Source organism: Eurosta solidaginis, chromosome 4 (genome assembly GCF_040869045.1).
Source record: "Eurosta solidaginis isolate ZX-2024a chromosome 4, ASM4086904v1, whole genome shotgun sequence".
Classification (NCBI taxonomy): Eukaryota; Metazoa; Arthropoda; class Insecta; order Diptera; family Tephritidae; genus Eurosta; species Eurosta solidaginis.
The window spans coordinates 139,103,525-139,112,559 of NC_090322.1; the positions used below are offsets into that span (position 1 = coordinate 139,103,525).

The 9,035-nt window shown below is 41.6% G+C and overlaps 1 protein-coding gene across 8 annotated transcripts in view; it reads left to right on the top strand.

Annotated features, from left to right (window-relative positions):
* LOC137250388 (protein no-on-transient A-like) overlaps nt 1-4,063 on the top strand; it is a 95,069-nt gene extending 91,006 nt beyond the window's left edge. For 5 of the 8 annotated variants that reach the window (XM_067783070.1, XM_067783075.1, XM_067783076.1 and 2 more), the window contains one exon: nt 3,928-4,063. The gene's annotated coding sequence lies outside the window, so the exon portion shown is untranslated. Of the gene's footprint in view, nt 1-1,091; nt 1,826-3,927 lie in introns of all 8 variants that reach the window. The other 3 variants (XM_067783072.1, XM_067783073.1, XM_067783071.1) reach the window with 3 other exon arrangements.
* Nucleotides 4,064-9,035: the final 4,972 nt, after the last annotated feature.

Here is a 9,035-nt window from a genome sequence, read left to right on the forward strand (position 1 = left end):
TGTTGTTGTTGTTGTTGTTGTTGTTGTTGTTGTTTTGTTGTTGTTTTGTTGTTGTTGGTGTTGTTGTTGGTGTTGTTGTTGGTGTTGTTGTTGTTGTTGTTGTTGTTGTTGTTGTTGTTGTTGTTGTTGTTGTTGTTGTTGTTGTTGTTGTTGTTGTTGTTGGTGTTGTTGGTGTTGGTGTTGGTGTTGGTGATGTTGCTGTTGTTGTTGTTGTTGTTGGTGTTGTTGGTGTTGTTGATGTTGATGTTGATGTTGATGTTGATGTTGTTGATGTTGTTGTTGTTGTTGTTGTTGTTGTTGTTGTTGTTTTGTTGTTGGTGTTGTTGTTGTTGTTGGTGTTGTTGGTGTTGTTGGTGTTGTTGATGTTGATGTTGATGTTGATGTTGATGTTGATGTTGATGTTGATGTTGTTGATGTTGATGTTGTTGTTGGTGTTGGTGTTGGTGTTGATGTTGATGTTGATGTTGACGTTGATGATGTTGATGTTGATGTTGATGTTGATGTTGATGTTGTTGTTGATGTTGGTGATGTTGTTGTTGGTATTGTTGCGATAAGGTTGCTCCCAGAAGGCTTTGGGGAGTGTTATCGATGAGATGGTCCTTTGCCGCATACAGATCAGGTACGCTCCGATAACACAGCACCATTAAGGTGCTAGCCCAACCATCTCGGGAACGATTTATATGGCCACATTAAACTTTCAGGCCATCCCTCCCTCCACCCCCAAGTCCCATGAGGAGGTTGGGGTCGCCAGAGCCTCGTCTGTTAATGAAACAGGATTCGTCGCGGATAGGTGAGGTTGACAATTGGGTTTGGAGAAGCTGTATATTGCGCTGGTAACCGGAAAGGGTTGCGCTACACAGCCCCTTGAATCTGGTATTTTAGTCGCCTCTTACTACAGGCATAACTACCGCGGGTATATTCTGACCCCCTAACCCGCTCGGGGAGGCACCGCCCCTTTTATGACTAAGCAATTTTCTTTGTTTCGGAAGCCGTAACTCGAAAAAAAAAATTAGTTCAGAATAGAACCAGATGTATATGTATTATTGCCCAGTCTTGTAACACTATTAATCACACAAAACAACCAACAACAGGGCCCGAATCGTAACATCCGTGATAGTATAACTCGTCACGTAAAAATATGATTTTCGGATTATGACATAGGTGAACGTACTATTTCGATCGTAATTTTGGATGCACGTACGTATACACTCAAATTTCATTGAAAATGTAAGAAAATTGTTAAAATAGATGAATAAGTAAAATATAATAACAAATTTCAAACTCTTATTATTAACAAAGTTCGGAATCAAACAAGCTTAATCCAAGCCAGAAGGAAATATTGGCGGAATTTATGGCGAGACACCCGCTTTGGTATCGGCTTGCTTCAAATGTAACTTCTCCAGAAAGTAACAAAAAGCTTTTTAAATTAAGCGAAATCTCTTCAACAAACTGCAATAATTTTTTGTTACAAAGATATAATGCAGTCTCTTAACCGCCTTCAGACTATCTTTTCATCGCCTTCGCTATTACTGGAGCTCAAACAAAACAATAAAATTTGATCCATCGCAGTTATTTACTTCATTTTTTATATTTTGACAAGCAATTTGACAGTTCAAAATCCATTGTGAGCTAAAAATACAATACAACTTAATGTGGAGCGTAGAATTTATTGTGAATTGAAAATAAATTACGTTCCGTCTGCTATCGTATGTTATAATCCCATTTTGTTTGTACGTCTGACATATCACGTAATTTTCTTTCGTATGGTTGCCGATCCGTGATCGTATGTTACGATTCGGGCCCAGAATTTCAAGTGTACAGCTGGGTATGTATTGTTCGGTTTCACCCGAACTTAGACTTCCTTACTTGTTTTGATTCATTTTCACAAACGATGAGTGATCATGTCGTGCAAATAATCGATAACTGCGACAATAATCATAGCATCGCATTTCTAGTGTTATTCGAATCGTTTCACAGTCGAATTCTAACCTAGTTTTCGATTCAAAATGCGTTAGAGAACTACATTATAATTCTAATGCAAAATTACAATAGCCGTGTTTTTTAACACGCGCGTATACGTTTCGTTTGCGCGTGTAAAAAAACGCCTATCTTCGCTTAGATAATGCTTAGGAGACCCATCTAGCGGCTGTGGTTAAACAACTAGCTACAGCAACAGGGTGTACCGAAAAGCGGAGACGCAACGTTCTGATGGCCATAGGGTATACAATATAGCTGAATCAGTTGTGATGAATTGTGGACACACATAGAATACATAGAATTAGTGTAGAGGGTGAAACAAAGACACATATTTCAGTTACATCTGAGTATAATGCGTATTGAAATTTAGTAGAACAAAATTTATGCGCAGCAATTTCAGAGGTGTATTTATAGTTTGTCTCTTAGCAGTCAATATAAAGTTTAAGCGTAAACGGATATACGCGTGTTAAAAAACACGCGCAATATTTCTCTAACGTTAAAAACTGTGTTTGCTGGGTGATTGCTTTGAAAAAAGGGCTTACTAGTTTTAAGCATATGTTCAAATGTTTTAAATTATTTGTTGTCAATGTGGTTATTGTTGCAGCGATAAACAGAGACGTAAAACTATAGAGAATCACCAACGACGGACAGCAATAGAAATTGTCAAGCTGGCGGTAGGTTATTCACCATTCACCACATTACCTACTTGAAGATTAGCAATAACGTGGCGTTTTCGTTAAAGTTTCACAAAAAAGTGATTGAAAACATAAAAAAAATAGCTTAATTGTAGTTTCTATATCAATATAAAATTCTTCTAACGTTGGAATTGACGAATTTCATGTCACATTTCCCCAGTGGTGAAATACCTAGCGGCGATTTGATGGTTTAAGGGCCAATTTATGACCATAAAACCATAACCAGATAAAACAGCTGATCGAACCTACTTTATGGAAATCAATATAATCGATTAATGGTGGCATACCATAATACTATGTTCAAACAGAAAAATAAATTGAGGAAATTTCGACTTGAATTGAGTGCTGTTCATACAACTCGATTTAGCTTACACAATAGTAATTTTATAGCTGGTTGGCTCATCTCTACAGCAAGAACATACCTTTCTTCAGACTGTCAAAATGAACACGCACATTATTAGGCGAATGAAATGGAATGAAAACATAAAACTTTGAAATTTTTGTGTGTTGGAAGAAAATGTGTTCAATGCTTTGGTTTCATTTTGAGTTTGCCATCTTCTTTTGACAATTCCTACTCCAGTGAAATGAAAGACATAAAATCAGCTGATGAGATGCGCCAACCATATAGTTCAGCCATGCGTAACTGACGTTTAAATATACTCAATAAACACACTTTACAATGTTGCATTTGCAGTTTGAAACAATTTATTACGCAATTTTTTTTAAATTGGCAATTTATTATTACAATTTATTATATGACAAATTGCGTAATAAATTGCCCAAATAGTATAAATTGCCCAAATAGTATAAATTGCCAATTTGGTGTGTGTTTGAACCTAGTATAACGCTAACGTCATAACCATAACATAGCCAACCAATCGGTTTTTGGTTTTTCGCCATATCCATAACCTAAAAATATTTGAGTTGGTGAATTTATTAACTTTTTGTAGAATTTAATTATTGTATTTGTAATTTTTTGCGTTTTCTTCATTTTTATGAAAACGTCAGCTGTTTAAGGTTTTGGCACCATTAATCGATCACATTGGAGATGGTTATGGGTATGGTTACGACTATGGCGTTAGGGTTAAGGAAGTTTAATTAGCCCTTTACTGTTTCCCACTATTCGTAATGTTGGCTGTTCTCTATTGTTATATGTTCTCTGGCGATAAATATCAGTTGGTTTTTTTTTGTTTTTCAATTACTACTAATAATAAATGAAGTGATTTTAATTATCTTGTTTCCATATTTTTTTCAGATTTGTCGAACCAAATGACCAAAGAGAGGCTTTCAAAAGACTTTGTGTATATTTTAATTGTAATAATTAATAATAATTGTATTGAATATAAGTAGAGCTAATAAAGATTTACGAAAACAAAATACAAGAAACCAAATTACAGATTTTATAGTTTACAGATTTGAAAAGGTAGGAAAAATAACGGCCTAGTAGCCCTTAAATAGCTCATAACTTAGAAATAAAAAATCTTAATCAAGAAGAATTAAACAGAGGTGTCACAGGTTGGTGTCTTTCGAAAACATTTGGGAACGTCAGTGACCACATTTTTTTAAACGGAGTATTTAAAAAAAATTGACTTGTGGCTGGGTTTCCGTAATTCGATAGTCGACACTCGTTGATTCGATACTTCAAGTCGATATCGAACGCTCGATGATGCCATTTTAGTTCCTGTATCTTGGTATGCATGGCTGTCTCCTGATCGAAATACTCGCAATCAGATCGATCACGTTGTGATAGACGGATGGCATGCCTCCAGTGTTTTAGATGTGCGAACGATCCGAGGACCTAACATCGATTCGGACCATTATCTCGTTGCAGCCAAAATACGCACCCGCCTCAACGCGGCTAAAACAAGGAACAAAAAACACAAGGAAAGCTAGACGTCGAAAAGCTTCAATCACAACAGAATGCCAATGATTTCGCAACTCGACTCTCACACCTGCTCTCTGAGGGTACAACTCATCCTGAAGGAATACAGGAGCAGTGGGAGCATATCTCCAAAGCACTTCATACTGCCGCCGAGGAAAAAATTGGTTACCGGCGGCCACGAAAAAACAACTGGTATGATGAAGAATGCCGCGTTGCAACCGAAAGAAAAGACGCTGCCTACAGGGCTACGTTAAAAGCGAGCGCGACAAGAGGAGTGTGTGAACGCTATCGTGAGTTGAAAAGGGAAGCGAGACGCCTTTTCAGGAAGAAAAAAGCAGAAGCAGAAAGGCGTGAGTGCGAGGAGCTTGAGCTGCTAGCCACCAGGAATAACGCCCGAAAATTCTACCAAGAATACGGCGACAGACGGAAGGTTTTAAGACCGGGGCAAACTCCTGTAGGAATGAAAACGGCGACCTTGTAACTGATGTCCAGAGAGTGCTTAGATTATGGAGGGAACACTTCTCTGCTCTCTTAAATGGAGGCAGCAATTCACCGCGCAGAGATGAAGAACCCGATCCCGCAGCAATCGATGATGATGGAATATATGTCCCCCCGCCCGATTATGACGAAGTTAGAATAGCAATAACCAGATTGAAAAACAACAAGGCCGTGGGCGCTGATGGATTGCCTGCGGAGCTATTCAAGTTCGGCGGCGAGGAGTTGGTAAGGCGCATGCAGCAGCTTCTTAGCAAAATATGGGCGGACGAAAGCATGCCCGACGGTTGGAATATAAGTGTTCTTTGCCCAGTCCACAAGAAGGGGGATACTGCAAAATGCACCAACTATCGTGGAATCAGCATTCTTAATATCGCATATAAGGTCCTTTCAAGTGTATTGTGCGAAAGATTGAAGCCCACCGTGAACCGGCTGATTGGACCTTATCAATGCGGCTTCAGACCTGGTAAATCTACCATCGACCAGATTTTCACAATGCGCCAAATCTTGGAAAAAACCCGTGAAAAGAGAATCGGCACACATCACCTCTTCGTTGACTTTAAAGCCGCCTTCGACAGCACGAAAAGGAGCTGCCTATATGCCGCTATGTCTGAATTTGGTTTCCCCGCAAAACTTATAGGGCTGTGCAAAATGACGTTGAGCTACACCATCAGCTCAGTCAGAATTGGGAAGGACCTCTCCGAGCCGTTCGAAACTAAACGAGGTTTCAGACAGGGTGACCCCCTATCGTGCGATTTCTTTAATTTGATGCTGGAGAAAATTATACTAGCTGCAGAACTTAACCGCACTGGAACAATATACTATAAAAGCGTGCAATTACTGGCATATGCTGATGACATTGATATCATCGGCCTAAACACCCGCGCTGTTAGTTCTGCTTACTCCAAGCTGGAAAAAGAAGCGGTAAAGATGGGTTTGATGGTGAATGAGGACAAAACGAAGTACCTGCTGTCATCGAGCAAAGAGTCAGCGCATATGCGCCTTGGCAACCACGCTACTGTTGGCAGCCATAATTTCAAAATAGTAAAAGACTTTGTTTATTTGGGAACCAGCATCAACATTAGCAACAACATCAGCACTGAAATCCAGCGAAGAATCAATCTTGCCAATAAATGCTACTTTGGACTAGGTAGGCAATTGAAAAGTAAAGTCCTCTCTCGGCGAACGAAAATCATACTCTACAAGTCACTTATCGTACCCGTCCTGCTATATGGGGCAGAAGCATGGACCATGACAACAGCAGATGAAGCGGCTTTGGGAGTGTTCGAGAGAAAAGTTCTTCGAAAGATTTATTGACCTCTACGCGTTGGCGATGGCGAGTACCGAAGAAGATTTAATGATGAGCTGTACGAGCTATACGCAGACATCAACATAGTCCAGCGAATTAAAACGCAGCGGCTGCGCTGGCTAGGCCATGTTATGCGAATGAAATATGATGCTCCGGCCAAGAAAGTGTTTCTATCGGAACCCGCCTATGAAAGCAGAGGTAGAGGGCGGCCGCCACTCCGTTGGAAGGACCAGGTGGAAAACGATTTAAACTCCCTTGGTGTGACCAATTGGCGCCGGTTGGCGGAGCGAAGGAGCGACTGGCGCGCCTTGTTGGACAGCCATAACCGTTTAGACGGTTAAGCGCCAATTAAGTAAGTAAGTAATCTTGGTATGGTCTCTTTCGTTTGCAGATTTCAAAGGGTGTTCAGAAAGTTTTTGGAGCTATCAAAATATTTTCTTTTATAAATAGCCTTTGTTTCTTAATCTCTAAAGAAAAAATCATTCCCCAAATAATCACCAAAGCATAAAATTATAACTTTCAAAAAGGCAATTCGACACCTAATTTGGTATCGAATGTTCGATACGACGCGCCGACAATTTGTGTTACGGGAAGCGAAAACGATTATTTTATACTAGTTCTTGATCGGTATCGAATTACGGAAAGCCACATCGACTAAATTGCTCAAATGCCCCATCGTACCCTCTGTATAAATTAACTCGTAATTTATAACGCTTCATTAATGCTATCAACCACTTCTTTATTTCTGAACAATAAGCAACTGTTGGCTCTGGTGGTGTCACCTTGTAGAATGTTCTTATTTTCAATGTGAACTCGATATCCAATGTGTGATATCACTTGCAGAAATGTGGTAGCGATAGCTAGAACGTCCACAGAAAATATCGACCAAGAGGAATCGGAGGTAGCCCCGCATTCATCGCTAAAAGTGACACGCCATTTAACTTTGCCATTCCAAAATAAATGGAAAAGCAGCTAACGAACACTTCGTTTTGTAACGTCGTCGCGTCAAGTTCGTTTCAACACAGCTCAACCGCGTGCTATAAAAGGACGCTATTCATGCGGTTGAGAACAAAATGGCGGATAGTGCGGGAATCGAACTGACAAAAAATTAATTAAAAACAGTTGAAAAACTTAAAATTTATCGTCCTTGGAGTACACCTTTAAATCATTAAATCTGAATATAATTTATACTTAGAGGAAATACCTGGCGTGTAGAGACAAGTGGTCTGGCCAACAAACCCAAACCAACAAAAAAAAAGCAGCTAACGAAAGTGAATCGTATAGCTCGGTATCGCTTCCTTCGCCAGTATTGGGGAATTTGGAACCGTTTCTACCTTATTTTGCCTCAAAACTTCTGCCAACCAGCCTACAGCATGGTATTCGTAAAGTGCATATCTCCACCACCGCGCTATATCGTAGGACGGTGACGGTTGACCTGCCAAAAGCTTTAGACACAGCTATGGCCAGCTAGTCTCCACCAACTCACATGTTCGCTCTAACCCAGAACTACAACAACAACGCATGGTAAGTAGCAATGCCGAGCATCAGCCCCTGCCCCATCTTCCTCTCTTCAAAACTAGCCCGTGAGGTCAGGAAAACGAAAATCTTAGTCCCAATAACCGTGTGCACCGCTGCACTTCGGAATACTGCAGTTAAACTTCAATGGGTTAGCTGGGAGGATCACAGAGATAATCGAATTTATGAAACGACCCAACGTCCACATTGCTTCGATCCAAGAGACTAAGCTCGCTTCCCAAGGCAGTCGGTTCTATGTACCGGAGCGACTCGAGATTTTTCCCGACCAAGGACTGTCATTTCAGTGTAACCCCATTTAATTTGTTTCGTCCCTCCCATAAATTGTCATCCTCCCAGCAGCTCCTTGCAGCAGGACTGCTCCATATTCTCTTGCTCCGGGAAGGTATCGAATCCAATCCGGGTCCGTCTCCTGACCCCGGTCCTGAGAAATGGTTTTGCTGCATCTGCCGGAAAAGAATCTTTTTAGGACGGTCATACTCTGTTCAGTGTGTCTCGTGTAAGGGATGGTTGCATCGGACAGGTTGTTCTGGGCTTGATCCCAAAACCCGACGTCCACGTAACTTTTATAAATCTTTTGTGGCTCCTTGCTGTTCACGCCCAAGGGCGCCTCGTAGTCTACGTCTAAGCGCCCCTCCATTACCTTCCAGCAGCCCCGCTGCTCAGCAAGCCACAACAAGTACCCGCTGCTGCTCGCGCCTTACGGCGCCAACAACTCAAACAGCTGCTACCACTCATAACTACAATCTTCGTAGTAGAGTCGGAAGCAATGCTGAGCAACAGCCCCTGCCCCCGTCTTCTCCCCCCCTCTTTTCCGGCAGCAATCGTGTAGGTCAGGGAACCAGACTCTTAGTCCCTACCTCCGTTTGCACCGTTTGCCAGCACAGAATATATATGTTTGCGACATCCGCCCAATGCAGCTCCTGCCTTGGGTGGTGCCACTTTCCTAGATGTTCTGGTCTCCGCGACGGCAACCCCTCGACGGGTTTCATCGCGCCATGTTGCCAGGTCGCAAACCCAAATCATCCGGGTACCCCAATGCTTGCCCAAGGACGCCCAGTCCCAGGGCCACAACAGCAATTGCGTCCTGGCCTTCCTCAACCCAGGCGTAGTCACCCGACACTTACCCCCAGAGTGGCGACGT